At 38.6% G+C, this 18,449-nt stretch overlaps 1 protein-coding gene across 1 annotated transcript in view; it reads left to right on the top strand.

Annotated features, from left to right (window-relative positions):
• LOC118382106 (T-box transcription factor TBX18-like) overlaps positions 1-18,449 on the top strand; it is a 52,954-nt gene that overhangs the window by 20,529 nt on the left and 13,976 nt on the right. The gene's annotated exons all lie outside the window — the stretch shown is intronic.

The following is an 18,449-nucleotide window of genomic DNA, read 5'->3' as shown; positions in this document are numbered from 1 at the left end:
GATTGTGTGTGTGTGATTGTATCTGTGTGTGATTGTGTGTGTGTCTGTGTGTGATTGTGTGTGTGTGTGATTGTGTGTGTGATTGTATGTGTGTGTGATAGTATGTGTGTGTGATTGTATCTGTGTGTGATTGTTTGTGTGTGTGATTGTGTGTGTGATTGTGTGTGTGTGTGTGATTGTATCTGTGTGTGATTGTGTGTGTGTGTGATTGTATGTGTGTGTGATTGTATGTGTGTGTGATTGTGTGTGCGTGTGATTGTATGTGTGTGTGATTGTGTGATTGTATGTGTGTGTGATTGTGTGTGTGTGTGTCTGTGTGTGATTGTGTGTGTGTGTGTGTGTGTGTGTGATTGTATGTGTGTGTGATTGTATGTGTGTGTGTGTGTGTGTGTGTGTGTGTGTGTTGTGTGTGTGTGTGATTGTGTGTGTGTGTGTTGTGATTGTATGTGTGTGTGATTGTGTGTGTGTGTGTGTGTGTGTGTGTGTGTGATGTGTGTGTGTGTGATTGTGTGTGTGTGTGATGTGTGTGTGTGTGATTGTATGTGTGTGTGATTGTGTGTGTGTGTGTGATTGTGTGTGTGTGTGTGTGTGTGTGTGTGTGTGTGTGTGTGTGATTGTGTGTGTGTGTGTTTGTGTGTGTGTGTGTGTGTGTGTGTGATTGTGTGTGTGTGTGTGTGTGTGTGTGTGTGTGTGTGATTGTGTGTGTGTGTGTGTGTGTGTGTGTGATTGTATGTGTGTGTGTGTGATTGTGTGTGTGATTGTATGTGTGTGTGATAGTATGTGTGTGTGATTGTATCTGTGTGTGATTGTATGTGTGTGTGATTGTGTGTGTGATTGTGTGTGTGTGTGTGTGATGTATCTGTGTGTGATTGTGTGTGTGTGATTGTATGTGTGTGTGATTGTATCTGTGTGTGATTGTATCTGTGTGTGATTGTATGTGTGTGAATGTATGTGTGTGTGATTGTGTGTGTGTGTGATTGTGTGTGTGTGTGTGATTGTGTGTGTGTGTGATTGTGTGTGTGTGTGTGATTGTGTGTGTGTCAAATCAAATCAAATCAAATCCAATCAAATCAATCAAATCAAATCACATTTTATTTGTCACATACAGATGGTTAGCAGATGTTAATGCGAGTGTTGCGAAATGTTTGTGCTTCTAGTTCCGACAATGCAGTGATAACCAACAAGTAATCTAACTAACAATTCCAAAACTACTGTCTTATACACAGTGTAAGGGGATAAAGAATATGTACATAAGGATATATGAATGAGTGATAGTACAGAGCAGCATACAGTAGATGGTATCGAGTACAGTATATACATATGAGATGAGTATGTAGACAAAGTAAACAAAGTGGCATAGTTAAAGTGGTTAGTGATACATGTATTACATAAGGATGCAGTCGATGATGTAGAGTACAGTATATACGTATGCATATGAGATGAATAATGTAGGGTAAGTAACATTATATAAGGTAGCATTGTTTAAAGTGGCTAGTGATATATTTACATAATTTCCCATCAATCCCATTATTAAAGTGGCTGGAGTTGGGTCAGTGTCAATGACAGTGTGTTGGCAGCAGCCACTCAATGTTAGTGGTGGCTGTTTAACAGTCTGATGGCCTTGAGATAGAAGCTGTTTTTCAGTCTCTCGGTCCCAGCTTTGATGCACCTGTACTGACCTCACCTTCTGGATGATAGCGGGGTGAACAGGCAGTGGTTCGGGTGGTTGATGTCCTTGATGATCTTTATGGCCTTCCTGTAACATCGGGTGGTGTAGGTGTCCTGGAGGGCAGGTAGTTTGCCCATGACTGTAAGTCGGTGATAAATGGCATATATTACTGCATCGTTGTGTCCTGCAGACCTCACTACCCTCTGGAGAGCCTTACGGTTGAGGGCGGAGCAGTTGCCGTACCAGGCGGTGATACAGCCCGCCAGGATGCTCTCGATTGTGCATCTGTAGAAGTTTGTGAGTGCTTTTGGTGACAAGCCCAATTTCTTCAGCCTCCTGAGGTTGAAGAGGCGCTGCTGCGCCTTCTTCACGACGCTGTCAGTGTGAGTGGACCAATTCAGTTTGTCTGTGATGTGTATGCCGAGGAACTTAAAACTTGCTACCCTCTCCACTACTGTTCCATCGATGTGGGGGGTGTTCCCTCTGCTGTTTCCTGAAGTCCACAATCATCTCCTTAGTTTTGTTGACGTTGAGTGTGAGGTTATTTTCCTGACACCACACTCCGAGGGCCCTCACCTCCTCCCTGTAGGCCGTCTCGTCGTTGTTGGTAATCAAGCCTACCACTGTTGTGTCGTCCGCAAACTTGATGATTGAGTTGGAGGCGTGCGTGGCCACGCAGTCGTGGGTGAACAGGGAGTACAGGAGAGGGCTCAGAACGCACCCTTGTGGGGCCCCCGTGTTGAGGATCAGCGGGGAGATGTTGTTGCCTACCCTCACCACCTGGGGGCGGCCCGTCAGGAAGTCCAGTACCCAGTTGCACAGGGCGGGGTCGAGACCCAGGGTCTCGAGCTTGATGACGAGCTTGGAGGGTACTATGGTGTTGAATGCCGAGCTGTAGTCGATGAACAGCATTCTCACATAGGTATTCCTCTTGTCCAGGTGGGTTGGGGCAGTGTGCAGTGTGGTTGAGATTGCATCGTCTGTGGACCTATTTGGGCGGTAAGCAAATTGGAGTGGGTCTAGGGTGTCAGGTAGGGTGGAGGTGATATGGTCCTTGACTAGTCTCTCAAAGCACTTCATGATGACGGAAGTGAGTGCTACGGGGCGGTAGTCGTTTAGCTCAGTTACCTTAGCTTTCTTGGGAACAGGAACAATGGTGGCCCTCTTGAAGCATGTGGGAACAGCAGACTGGTATAGGGATTGATTGAATATGTCCGTAAACACACCGGCCAGCTGGTCTGCGCATGCTCTGAGGGCGCGGCTGGGGATGCCGTCTGTCTTACTCACCTCGGCTGCAGTGAAGGAGAGACCTCATGTTTTCGTTGCAGGCCGTGTCAGTGGCACTGTATTGTCTTCAAAGCGGGCAAAAAAGTTATTTAGTCTGCCTGGGAGCAAGACATCCTGGTCCGTGACTGGGCTGGGTTTCTTCTTGTAGTCCGTGATTGACTGTAGACCCTGCCACATGCCTCTTGTGTGTGATTGTATCTGTGTGTGATTGTATGTGTGTGTGATTGTGTGTGTGTGATTTGTGTGTGATTGTATGTGTGTGTGATTGTATGTGTGTGTGATTGCGTGTGTGATTGTGTGTGTGTGTGATTGTATGTGTGTGTGATTGTATGTGTGTGTTGTGTGTGTGTGATTGTATGTGTGTGTGATTGTTTGTGTGTGTGATTGTGGGTGTGTGTGTGTGGGTAGCATTCTAATGGTGTGATTGAGCGTTGGATTAGTAACCGGATTGTAGGTGTGTGATTGTGTCAAACCCCCGAGCTGACAAGTGTGATTGTAAATCTGTGTGTTCTGCCCCTGAACAGGCAGTTAACCCACTGTTCCTAGGCCGTGATTGAAAATAAGAATGATTGTTCTTAACTGACTTGCCTAGTTAAATAAATACAAAATAAAGGTAAAATAAAATAAATAAATAAACAATTATGGATCTGTTAGTTCTGCCCCTGAACAGCAGCTACTCTTTCTGGGGTTTATTATGGATCCCCAACTGAGTTCCTAGTCAAGAAATACAAAATAAAGGTAAAATAAAATAAATAAATAAAAAATTATGGATCTCCATTAGTTCCTGCCAAGGCAGCAGCTACTCTTTCTGGGGTTTATTATGGATCCCCATTAGTTCCTGTCAAGGCAGCAGCTACTCTTCCTGGGGTTTATTATGGATCCCCATTAGTTCCTGCCAAGGCAGCAGCTACTCTTCCTGGGGTTTATTATGGATCCCCATTAGTTCCTGCCAAAGCAGCAGCTACTCTTCCAGGGGTCTAGCAAATTTAAGGCAGTTATATACAATTAAAAGCATTACATGATACAACACATTGTGTGTGCCATCAAGCCGCTACTCTACAACACAATATCTATGTATACTGGTGTATATTATCTGTGCCTGCTTCCATATTTCATAGTTTTGATGTCTACACGATTATTCTACATTGTTTTAACTTTAGACAATGCACTTGTACCCAAATCATATTTCCATCATTTCTATCCCTTGTACGATCAAAAGTGTGATCATTTAAGAAATATTTCAACAAACAATGATACAAAAACGAAATGTATTGATCAGATATAATTACCACATACAGTATATCATACTTTACTTTTTTAATGGCTTTGGTGCAGTTTATGGCTTTGGTGCAGTTTATGGCTTTGGTGCAGTTCATGGCTTTGGTGCAGTTTATGGCTTTGGTGCAGTTTATGGCCTTGGTGCAGTTTATGGCCTTGGTGCAGTTTATGGCCTTGGTGCAGTTTATGGCTTTGGTGCAGTTTATGGCCTTGGTGCAGTTTATGGCTTTGGTGCAGTTTTGTGTGCTTTTTGATGATCTGTTGTACTGGTGAAAACTGCACCAAGGCCATAAACTGCACCAAAGCCATAAACTGCACCAAAGCCATAAACTGCACCAAAGCCATAAACTGCACCAAAGCCATAAACTGCGGCCTTGGTGCTCTCAGTTGATGATCACATTAATGCCTGGTCAAACCTATAGATTTGACATGGAAACTGGTTTGTCTACTACAGATGTGGAAAACTATATAATGTACGTCTGTAAAGTAGAAACATTAAAAGATGGTTTGTCCTACTATGATGATGACTGTTGTTACTTATTACTCCACAATAACAAGAATGGTCGCGTACCCAGTCTATGTTACAACAGGTGCAGAGAAATGCTTGTGTTTCCTGCTCCTTCAGGGCAGTAATATAATATCACTCTACAGGGCAGTAATATAATATCACTATGCAGGGCAGTAGTATAATATCACTATGCAGGGCAGTAATATAATATCACTATGCAGGGCAGTAATATAATATCACTATGCAGGGCAGTAATATAATATCACTCTGCAGGGCAGTAATATAATATCACTCTACAGGGCAGTAATATAATATCACTATACAGGGCAGTAATATAATATCACTCTGCAGGGCAGTAATATAATATCACTCTACAGGACAGTAATATAATATCACTCTGCAGGGCAGTAATATAATATCACTATGCAGGGCAGTAATATAATATCACTAATATCACTCTGCAGGGCAGTAATATAATATCACTATGCAGGGCAGTAATATAATATCACTATGCAGGGCAGTAATATAATATCACTATGCAGGGCAGTAATATAATATCACTCTGCAGGGCAGTAATATAATATCACTATGCAGGGCAGTAATATAATATCACTCTGCAGGGCAGTAATATAATATCACTATGCAGGGCAGTAATATAATATCACTCTGCAGGGCAGTAATATAATATCACTCTGCAGGGCAGTAATATAATATCACTCTACAGGGCAGTAATATAATATCACTCTGCAGGGCAGTAATATAATATCACTCTACAGGGCAGTAATATAATATCACTATGCAGGGCAGTAATATAATATCACTATGCAGGGCAGTAATATAATATCACTCTGCAGGGCAGTAATATAATATCACTATGCAGGGCAGTAATATAATATCACTATGCAGGGCAGTAATATAATATCACTATGCAGGGCAGTAATATAATATCACTCTGCAGGGCAGTAATATAATATCACTATGCAGGGCAGTAATATAATATCACTCTGCAGGGCAGTAATATAATATCACTCTGCAGGGCAGTAATATAATATCACTATGCAGGGCAGTAATATAATATCACTATACAGGGCAGTAATATAATATCACTCTGCAGGGCAGTAATATAATATCACTATGCAGGGCAGTAATATAATATCACTCTGCAGGGCAGTAATATAATATCACTCTGCAGGGCAGTAATATAATATCACTATGCAGGGCAGTAATATAATATCACTATGCAGGGCAGTAATATAATATCACTCTGCAGGGCAGTAATATAATATCACTATGCAGGGCAGTAATATAATATCACTATGCAGGGCAGTAATATAATATCACTATGCAGGGCAGTAATATAATATCACTATGCAGGGCAGTAATATAATATCACTATGCAGGGCAGTAATATAATATCACTCTGCAGGGCAGTAATATAATATCACTATGCAGGGCAGTAATATAATATCACTATGCAGGGCAGTAATATAATATCACTCTGCAGGGCAGTAATATAATATCACTATGCAGGGCAGTAATATAATATCACTATGCAGGGCAGTAATATAATATCACTCTGCAGGGCAGTAATACAATATCACTATGCAGGGCAGTAATATAATATCACTCTACAGGGCAGTAATATAATATCACTATGCAGGGCAGTAATATAATATCACTATGCAGGGCAGTAATATAATATCACTATGCAGGGCAGTAATATAATATCACTATGCAGGGCAGTAATATAATATCACTATGCAGGGCAGTAATATAATATCACTATGCAGGGCAGTAATATAATATCACTATGCAGGGCAGTAATATAATATCACTATGCAGGACAGTAATATAATATCACTATGCAGGGCAGTAATACAATATCACTATGCAGGGCAGTAATATAATATCACTATGCAGGGCAGTAATATAATATCACTATGCAGGGCAGTAATATAATATCACTCTGCAGGGCAGTAATATAATATCACTATGCAGGGCAGTAATATAATATCACTATGCAGGGCAGTAATATAATATCACTATGCAGGGCAGTAATATAATATCACTCTGCAGGGCAGTAATATAATATCACTATGCAGGGCAGTAATATAATATCACTCTACAGGGCAGTAATATAATATCACTATGCAGGGCAGTAATATAATATCACTATGCAGGGCAGTAATATAATATCACTATGCAGGGCAGTAATATAATATCACTATGCAGGGCAGTAATATAATATCACTATGCAGGGCAGTAATACAATATCACTATGCAGGACAGTAATATAATATCACTCTACAGGGCAGTAATATAATATCACTATGCAGGGCAGTAATATAATATCACTCTACAGGGCAGTAATATAATATCACTATGCAGGGCAGTAATATAATATCACTATGCAGGGCAGTAATATAATATCACTATGCAGGGCAGTAATATAATATCACTCTGCAGGGCAGTAATATAATATCACTATGCAGGGCAGTAATATAATATCACTATGCAGGGCAGTAATATAATATCACTATACAGGGCAGTAATATAATATCACTCTACAGGGCAGTAATATAATATCACTCTGCAGGGCAGTAATATAATATCACTATGCAGGGCAGTAATATAATATCACTATGCAGGGCAGTAATATAATATCACTATGCAGGGCAGTAATATAATATCACTATGCAGGGCAGTAATATAATATCACTATGCAGGGCAGTAATATAATATCACTATGCAGGGCAGTAATATAATATCACTATGCAGGGCAGTAATATAATATCACTATGCAGGGCAGTAATATAATATCACTATGCAGGGCAGTAATATAATATCACTATGCAGGGCAGTAATATAATATCACCATGCAGGGCAGTAATATAATATCACTATGCAGGGCAGTAATATAATATCACTCTACAGGACAGTAATATAATATCTCTACAGGGCTACAGGGCAGTAATATAATATCACTATGCAGGGCAGTAATATAATATCACTCTGCAGGGCAGTAATATAATATCACTATGCAGGGCAGTAATATAATATCACTCTGCAGGGCAGTAATACAATATCACTATGCAGGACAGTAATATAATATCACTCTACAGGGCAGTAATATAATATCACTATGCAGGGCAGTAATATAATATCACTATGCAGGGCAGTAATATAATATCACTATGCAGGGCAGTAATATAATATCACTATGCAGGGCAGTAATATAATATCACTATGCAGGGCAGTAATACAATATCACTATGCAGGGCAGTAATATAATATCACTCTACAGGGCAGTAATATAATATCACTATGCAGGGCAGTAATATAATATCACTCTACAGGGCAGTAATATAATATCACTATGCAGGGCAGTAATATAATATCACTATGCAGGGCAGTAATATAATATCACTATGCAGGGCAGTAATATAATATCACTATGCAGGGCAGTAATATAATATCACTCTACAGGGCAGTAATATAATATCACTATGCAGGGCAGTAATATAATATCACTCTGCAGGGCAGTAATATCATATCACTATGCAGGGCAGTAATATAATATCACTATGCAGGGCAGTAATATAATATCACTATGCAGGGCAGTAATATAATATCACTATGCAGGGCAGTAATATAATATCACTATGCAGGGCAGTAATATAATATCACTATGCAGGGCAGTAATATAATATCACTATGCAGGGCAGTAATATAATATCACTATGCAGGGCAGTAATATAATATCACTATGCAGGGCAGTAATATAATATCACTATGCAGGGCAGTAATATAATATCACCATGCAGGGCAGTAATATAATATCACTATGCAGGGCAGTAATATAATATCACTCTACAGGACAGTAATATAATATCACTCTACAGGGCAGTAATATAATATCACTATGCAGGGCAGTAATATAATATCACCATGCAGGGCAGTAATATAATATCACTATGCAGGGCAGTAATATAATATCACCATGCAGGGCAGTAATATAATATCACTCTGCAGGGCAGTAATATAATATCACTATGCAGGGCAGTAATATAATATCACTATGCAGGGCAGTAGTATAATATCACTCTGCAGGGCAGTAATATAATATCACTATGCAGGGCAGTAATATAATATCACTATGCAGGGCAGTAATATAATATCACTATGCAGGGCAGTAATATAATATCACTATGCAGAGCAGTAATATAATATCACTATGCAGGGCAGTAATATAATATCACTATGCAGGGCAGTCATATAATATCACTATGCAGGGCAGTAGTATAATATCACTCTGCAGGGCAGTAATATAATATCACTCTGCAGGACAGTAATATAAAATCACTATGCAGGGCAGTAGTATAATATCACTCTGCAGGGCAGTAATATAATATCACTATGCAGGGCAGTAATATAATATCACTATGCAGGGCAGTAATATAATATCACTCTGCAGGGCAGTAATATAATATCACTATGCAGGGCAGTAATATAATATCACTATGCAGGGCAGTAATATAATATCACTCTACAGGGCAGTAATATAATATCACTATGCAGGGCAGTAATATAATATCACTCTGCAGGGCAGTAATATAATATCACTATACAGGGCAGTAATATAATATCACTCTACAGGGCAGTAATATAATATCACTCTGCAGGGCAGTAATATAATATCACTATGCAGGGCAGTAATATAATATCACTCTACAGGGCAGTAATATAATATCACTCTACAGGGCAGTAATATAATATCACTCTGCAGGGCAGTAATATAATATCACTATGCAGGGCAGTAATATAATATCACTATGCAGGGCAGTAATATAATATCACTATGCAGGGCAGTAATATAATATCACTATGCAGGGCAGTAATATAATATCACTATGCAGGGCAGTAATATAATATCACTATGCAGGGCAGTAATATAATATCACTATGCAGGGCAGTAATATAATATCACTATGCAGGGCAGTAATATAATATCACTATGCAGGGCAGTAATATAATATCACTATGCAGGGCAGTAATATAATATCACTCTGCAGGGCAGTAATATAATATCACTATGCAGGGCAGTAATATAATATCACTCTACAGGGCAGTAATATAATATCACTCTACAGGGCAGTAATATAATATCACTCTGCAGGGCAGTAATATAATATCACTATGCAGGGCAGTAATATAATATCACTATGCAGGGCAGTAATATAATATCACTATGCAGGGCAGTAATATAATATCACTATGCAGGGCAGTAATATAATATCACTATGCAGGGCAGTAATATAATATCACTATGCAGGGCAGTAATATAATATCACTATGCAGGGCAGTAATATAATATCACTATGCAGGGCAGTAATATAATATCACTATGCAGGGCAGTAATATAATATCACTATGCAGGGCAGTAATATAATATCACTATGCAGGGCAGTAATATAATATCACTATGCAGGGCAGTAATATAATATCACTCTACAGGGCAGTAATATAATATCACTCTACAGGGCAGTAATATAATATCACTATGCAGGGCAGTAATATAATATCACTATGCAGGGCAGTAATATAATATCACTATGCAGGGCAGTAATATAATATCACTATGCAGGGCAGTAATATAATATCACTCTGCAGGGCAGTAATATAATATCACTATGCAGGGCAGTAATATAATATCACTATGCAGGGCAGTAATATAATATCACTCTACAGGGCAGTAATATAATATCACTATGCAGGGCAGTAATATAATATCACTATGCAGGGCAGTAATATAATATCACTATGCAGGGCAGTAATATAATATCACTATGCAGGGCAGTAATATAATATCACTATGCAGGGCAGTAATATAATATCACTATGCAGGGCAGTAATATAATATCACTCTGCAGGGCAGTAATATAATATCACTCTGCAGGGCAGTAATATAATATCACTATGCAGGGCAGTAATATAATATCACTCTGCAGGGCAGTAATATAATATCACTATGCAGGGCAGTAATATAATATCACTATGCAGGGCAGTAATATAATATCACTATGCAGGGCAGTAATATAATATCACTATGCAGGGCAGTAATATAATATCACTCTACAGGGCAGTAATATAATATCACTATGCAGGGCAGTAATATAATATCACTCTGCAGGGCAGTAATATAATATCACTATGCAGGGCAGTAATACAATATCACTATGCAGGGCAGTAATATAATATCACTCTACAGGGCAGTAATATAATATCACTATGCAGGGCAGTAATATAATATCACTCTGCAGGGCAGTAATATAATATCACTATGCATGGCAGTAATATAATATCACTCTGCAGGGCAGTAATATAATATCACTATGCAGGGCAGTAATATAATATCACTCTGCAGGGCAGTAATATAATATCACTATGCAGGGCTGTAATATAATATCACTCTGCAGGGCAGTAATATAATATCACTCTACAGGGCAGTAATATAATATCACTATGCAGGGCAGTAATATAATATCACTATGCAGGGCAGTAATATAATATCACTACGCAGGGCAGTAATATAATATCACTATGCAGGGCAGTAATACAATATCACTATGCAGGGCAGTAATATAATATCACTATAATATAATATCAGGGCAGTAATATAATATCACTCTGCAGGGCAGTAATATAATATCACTCTACAGGGCAGTAATATAATATCACTATGCAGGGCAGTAATATAATATCACTCTGCAGGGCAGTAATATAATATCACTATGCAGGGCAGTAATATAATATCACTCTGCAGGGCAGTAATATAATATCACTATGCAGGGCAGTAATATAATATCACTATACAGGGCAGTAATATAATATCACTATACAGGGCAGTAATATAATATCACTATGCAGGGCAGTAATATAATATCACTCTGCAGGGCAGTAATATAATATCACTATGCAGGGCAGTAATATAATATCACTATGCAGGGCAGTAATATAATATCACTATGCAGGGCAGTAATATAATATCACTATGCAGGGCAGTAATATAATATCACTATGCAGGGCAGTAATATAATATCACTATGCAGGGCAGTAATATAATATCACTCTACAGGGCAGTAATATAATATCACTCTACAGGGCAGTAATATAATATCACTCTACAGGGCAGTAATATAATATCACTCTACAGGGCAGTAATATAATATCACTCTGCAGGGCAGTAATATAATATCACTATGCAGGGCAGTAATATAATATCACTCTACAGGGCAGTAATATAATATCACTCTGCAGGGCAGTAATATAATATCACTATGCAGGGCAGTAATATAATATCACTCTACAGGGCAGTAATATAATATCACTATGCAGGGCAGTAATATAATATCACTATGCAGGGCAGTAATATAATATCACTATGCAGGGCAGTAATATAATATCACTATACAGGGCAGTAATATAATATCACTCTGCAGGGCAGTAATATAATATCACTCTACAGGGCAGTAATATAATATCACTATGCAGGGCAGTAATATAATATCACTATGCAGGGCAGTAATATAATATCACTATGCAGGGCAGTAATATAATATCACTCTACAGGGCAGTAATATAATATCACTATGCAGGGCAGTAATATAATATCACTCTACAGGGCAGTAATATAATATCACTATGCAGGGCAGTAATATAATATCACTCTGCAGGGCAGTAATATAATATCACTATGCAGGGCAGTAATATAATATCACTCTACAGGGCAGTAATATAATATCACTATGCAGGGCAGTAATATAATATCACTCTGCAGGGCAGTAATATAATATCACTCTGCAGGGCAGTAATATAATATCACTCTACAGGGCAGTAATATATATATTCTCATGTGTGGTCATCTCTTTAAGGATTCTCATGTCAGATCAAATCAAATTTATTTACATAGCCCTTCGTACATCAGCTGATATCTCAAAGTGCTGTACAGAAACCCAGCCTAAATCCCCAAACAGCAAGCAATGCAGGTGTAGAAGCACGGTGGGTCATGGCTAGGAAACACTCCCTAGAAAGGCCAAAACCTAGGAAGAAACCTGGAGAGTAACCAGGCTATGTGAGGTTGCCAATCCTCTTCAAGGATCTCTCTGTACTTTGCTCCGTTCATCTTTCCCTTCATCCTGACTAGTCTCTCAGTCCCTGCCGCTGAAAAACATCCCCACAGCATGATGCTGCCATCACCATGCTTCACCATAGGGATGGTGCCAGGTTTCCTCCTGACGTGACGCTTGGCATTCAGGCCAAATAGTTCAATCTTGGATCCATCCGACCATAGAATTTTATTTCTCATGGTCTGAGGGTCTTTAAGTGTCTTTTGGCAAACTCCAAGCAGATTTGTGAGTTGTGAGTAACTTGTGAGTTACAGGTCTGTGAGAGCCAGAAATCTTGCTTGTTTGTAGGTGACCAAGTACTTATTTTCCACCATAATTTGCAAATAAATTCTTAACAAATCCTACAATCCTACAATGTGATCTTCTGGATTTTTTTTTTCATTTGGTCTGTCATAGTTGAAGTGTACCTATGATGAAAATTACAGGCCTTTCTCATCTTTTTAAGTGGGAGAAATTGCACAATTGGTGGCTGACTAAATACTTTTTAGTATACTTAGTATACTTATACTTTAGTATACTTTAATACTTTTTTAATACTTCTTGCCTCTAGTGACTCCCCATCCCGCATGAGGGAGCGTAATCATCGACTGACACTAATTAGCATAACCCAACGGACATAAATATTCCTAGAATATATTCCTATTCATGAAAATCACAAGTGAAATATATTGAGACACAGCTTTACCTTTTGTTAATCACCCTGTCGTCTCAGATTTTCAAAATATGCTTTACAGCCAAAGCTAGACAATAATTTGTGTAAGTTTATCGATAGCCTAGCATAGTATTTTGTCCAGCTAGCAGCAGGTAACTTGGTCACGGAAATCAGAAAAGCAATCAAATTAAATCGTTTACCTTTGATGAGCTTCGAATGTTTTCACTCACGAGACTCCCAGTTTGATAGCAAATGCTCCTTTTTTCCAAAAATATTGTTTTTGTAGGCGAAATAGCTCCGTTTGTTCTTCACGTTTGGCTGAGAAATCGCCCGGAAATTGCAGTCACGAAAACGCCGAAAAATATTCAAAATTAGCTCCATAATATCCGGGACTGGTGGCTTCTTAGTAGGATAGAGAGAAACAATGGCTTCATTTGTCCTTTACTCACCAAACACTCTGAGAGCTTCAGCTGACCACTGACGCAATGTTGACATTCAGGCAAATAATTTCAAAATAAAAGCCTGAAACTATGTATTGTGACACTAGACACATTAGGGAAGCCATAGAAAAAGTAATATGGTTGATAGCCCATTCACTGCTCAATAGGGACGCATAGGAACGCAGAGCCTTCTAAATAAGAGTCCCTTCCTGTTGGATTCTTCTCAGGCTTTCGCCTGCAACATCAGTTCTGTTATACTCACAGACAATATTTTTTACAGTTTTAGAAACTTTAGAGTGTTTTCTATCCTAAGGTGTCAATTATATGCATATTCTAGCATGTTGTCCTCACAAAATATCCAGTTTACTATGGGAACATTATTTTTCCAAAAATGAAAATACTGCCCCCTAGTCACAAAAGGTTAAGTGGGAGAACTTGCACAATTTGTGGCTGACTAAATACTTTTTTGCCCCACTGTATATATTTCACCTTTATTTAACCAGATAGGCTAGTTGAGAACAATTTCTCATTTACAACTGCGACCTGGCCAAGATAAAGCAAAGCAGTTCGACACAAACAACAACACAGAGTTACACATAAACAAACATACAGTCAATAACACAATAGAAAAATCTATGTGCAGTGTGTGCAAATGTAGAAGAGTAAGGAGGTTGGCAATAAATAGGCCATAGAGGCAAAATAATTTCAATTTTTTACAGAGGAGTGGCTTCCGTCTGGCCACTCTACCATAAAGGCATGATTGGTGGAGTGCTGCAGAGATGGTTGTCCTTCTGGAAAGTTCTCCCATCTCCACAGAGGCACTCTGGAAGTCTGTCAGAGTGACCAACTTGGTCACCTCCCTGACCAAGGCCCTTTTCACCCAATTGCTCAGTTTGGCCGGACGGCCAGCTCTAGGAAGAGTTATGGTGGTTCCAACATCTTCCATTTAAGAATGATGGAGGCCATTGTGTTCTTCAATGCTTCAGACAATTTTTTGCTACCCTTCCCCAGATCTGTGCTTTGACACAATCCTGTCTCGGAGCTCTATGGACAATTCCTTCGATCTCATGGCTTGGCTTTTGCTCTGAAATGCACTGTCAACTGTGGAACCTTATATAGACTGTTGTGTCCTTTTACAAATCATGTCCAATTAATTAAATTACCATAGGTGGAGTCCAATCAAGTTGTAGAAACATCTGAAGGATGATCAATGGAAACAGGATGCACCTGAGCTCCATTCACATCTCATAGCACAGGGTCTGAATTATTTTGTTGATAAGCTATTTCTGTTTTTATCCCTATTGAATACAATAAAAAAAAAATATTTTCCCTTTGTCATTATCTGGTATTATCCCTTTGTCATTATTGGGTATTATCCTTTGTCATTATCGGTATTATCCCTTTGTCATTATCGGGTATTATCCCTTTGTCATTATCGGTATTATCCCTTTGTCATTATCGGGTATTATTATCGGGTATTATCCCTTTGTCATTATCGGGTATTATCCCTTTGTCATTATCGGGTATTATTATCGGGTATTATCCCTTTGTCATTATCGGGTATTATCCCTTTGTCATTATCGGTATTATCCCTTTGTCATTATCGGGTATTATCCCTTTGTCATTATCGGGTATTATCCCTTTGTCATTATCTGGTATTATCCCTTTGTATTATCCCTTTGTCATTATCGGGTATTATCTGGTATTATCCCTTTGTCATTATCGGGTATGATCCCTTTGTCATTATCGGGTATTATCGGGTATTGTCCCTTTGTATTATCCCCTTTGTCATTATCGGGTATTATCCCTTTGTCATTATCTGGTATTATCCCTTTGTCATTATCGGGTATTCCCTTTGTCATTATCCCTTTGTCCCTTTGTCATTATCGGGTATTATCCCTTTGTCATTATCGGGTATTATCCCTTTGTCATTATCGGGTATTATCCCTTTGTCATTATCGGGTATTATCCCTTTGTCATTATCGGGTATTATCCCTTTGTCATTATCGGGTATTATCCCTTTGTCATTATCGGGTATTATCCCTTTGTCATTATCGGGTATTATCCCTTTGTCATTATCGGGTATTATCCCTTTGTCATTATCGGGTATTATCCCTTTGTCATTATCGGGTATTATCCCTTTGTCATTATCGGGTATTATCCCTTTGTCATTATCGGGTATTATCCCTTTGTCATTATCGGGTATTATCCCTTTGTCATTATCGGGTATTATCCCTTTGTCATTATCGGGTATTATCCCTTTGTCATTATTATCCCTTTGTCATTATCGGGTATTATCGGGTATTATCCCTTTGTCATTATCGGGTATTATCCCTTTGTCATTATCGGGTATTATCCCTTTGTCATTATCGGGTATTATCCCTTTGTCATTATCGGGTATTATCCCTTTGTCATTATCGGGTATTATCCCTTTGTCATTATCGGGTATTATCGGGTATTATCCCTTTGTCATTATCGGGTATTATCCCTTTGTCATTATCGGGTATTATCCCTTTGTCATTATCGGGTATTATCCCTTTGTCATTATCGGGTATTATCCCTTTGTCATTATCGGGTATTATCCCTTTGTCATTATCAGGTATTATCCCTTTGTCATTATCGGGTATTATCCCTTTGTCATTATCGCGTATTATCCCTTTGTCATTATCAGGTATTATCCCTTTGTCATTATCAGTATTATCCCTTTGGTATTATCCCTTTGTCATTATCGGGTATTATCCCTTTGTCATTATCCAGGTATTATCCCTTTGTCATTATCGGGACCATCCCTTTGTCAATCGTATTATCACTTTGTCATTACTGTAATCCCTTTGTCATTATCTTTATCCCTTTGTCATTATCGGGTATTATCCCTTTGTCATAAATGGCATATTATCCCTTTGTCATTATCGGGTATTATCCCTTTGTCATTATCGGTTATTATCTGGTATTTTCCCTTTGTCATTATCGGGTATTATCTGGTATTATCCCTTTGTCATTATCGGGTATTATCCCTTTGTCATGGTATTATCCCTTTATCATTATCAGGTATTATCCCTTTGTCATTATCTGGTATTATCCCTTTGTCATTATCGGGTATTATCTGTCATTATCGTATTATCCCTTTGTCATTATCCCTTTGGGTATTATCCCTTTGTCATTATCCCTTTGTCATTATCAGGTATTATCTGGTATTATCCCTTTGTCATTATCGGGTATTATCCCTTTGTCATTATCCCTTTGTCATTATCGGGTATTATCCCTTTGTCATTATCTGGTATTATCCCTTTGTCATTATCGGGTATTATCTGGTATTATCCCTTTGTCATTATCAGGTATTATCTGGTATTATCCCTTTGTCATTATCGGGTATTATCCCTATTATCCCTTTGTCATTATCCCTTTGTCATTATCGGTATTATCCCTATTATCGGGTATTATCCCTTTGTCATTATCGGGTATTATCCCTTTGTCATTATCGGGTATTATCCCTTTGTCATTATCGGGTATTACATACTACACTCAAAGGGGAAGTTTGAACATTAATTTGACATTTTTGTTGGCATAACCGATTGTTAAAAGACTAAATTGCGATATCAGTGTGTTGTGTTTTGGTGAATAAGTCAATGTTCTCATTATATTTCACAATAAACCTACAGTATATTTTGGATCAATGGTTGTATGGTGAAATATGTCTACAAACAAATGAATGCAGATTTTTTTTATATTTTTAACTATTGTCCCTTTGTCATTATCGTGACTTTTTGTCAATCTGGAATTACCCTTTGTCATTATCGGGCTTATCCCCAACCAGCTAGGGTAGATCCCTTTGTCATTATCGGAGGTGGATCCCTTGTCATTATGAGGAATGGATCCCTTTGTCAGGGGTGAGGAATCCCTTTGTCATTAAGGGTGAGGTATCCTGGGGGGTAGCAGGGTTTGTCATTATCGGATATTTGATGTCATTATCGGGTAGTCAGGGTGAGGAATCCCTTTGTCATTATCAGGGTATTATCCCTTTGTCATTATCTATTATCCCTCAATCGGGGTTATTATCGATTATCCCTTTGTCATTATGGGGGGGGTATCCCTTTGTCATTAAAAGGTATCCCTTTGTCATGGGGTTTATCCCTTTGGTGAGGTCCCTGGTTATATTATCCCTTTGTCATTATCGATTATCCCTGTCATTATCGTGATTATCCCTTTGTCATTATGGGTGGTCATTAATTATCCCTTGTCATTATCGGGTATTATCATTATCGGGTATTATCCCTTTGTCATTATCGGTATGGTATCCCTTTGTCATTATCGGGTATTATCCCTTTGTCAAATTAAGAGTGAGGTATGGTCAGGTCATTATCGGGTATAGCAGGGAAAAGTCAAGAGGTAACCACTGGTGGGGGGATTCCAGGGTGAGGTATGGTGAGGG

The sequence above is a fragment of the Oncorhynchus keta genome, unplaced genomic scaffold, assembly GCF_023373465.1.
Source record: "Oncorhynchus keta strain PuntledgeMale-10-30-2019 unplaced genomic scaffold, Oket_V2 Un_contig_14343_pilon_pilon, whole genome shotgun sequence".
Lineage (NCBI taxonomy): Eukaryota > Metazoa > Chordata > Actinopteri > Salmoniformes > Salmonidae > Oncorhynchus > Oncorhynchus keta.
The sequence above is the reverse complement of the archived record's forward strand: the minus strand, read 5'-3'. Positions and strand labels throughout refer to the sequence as shown.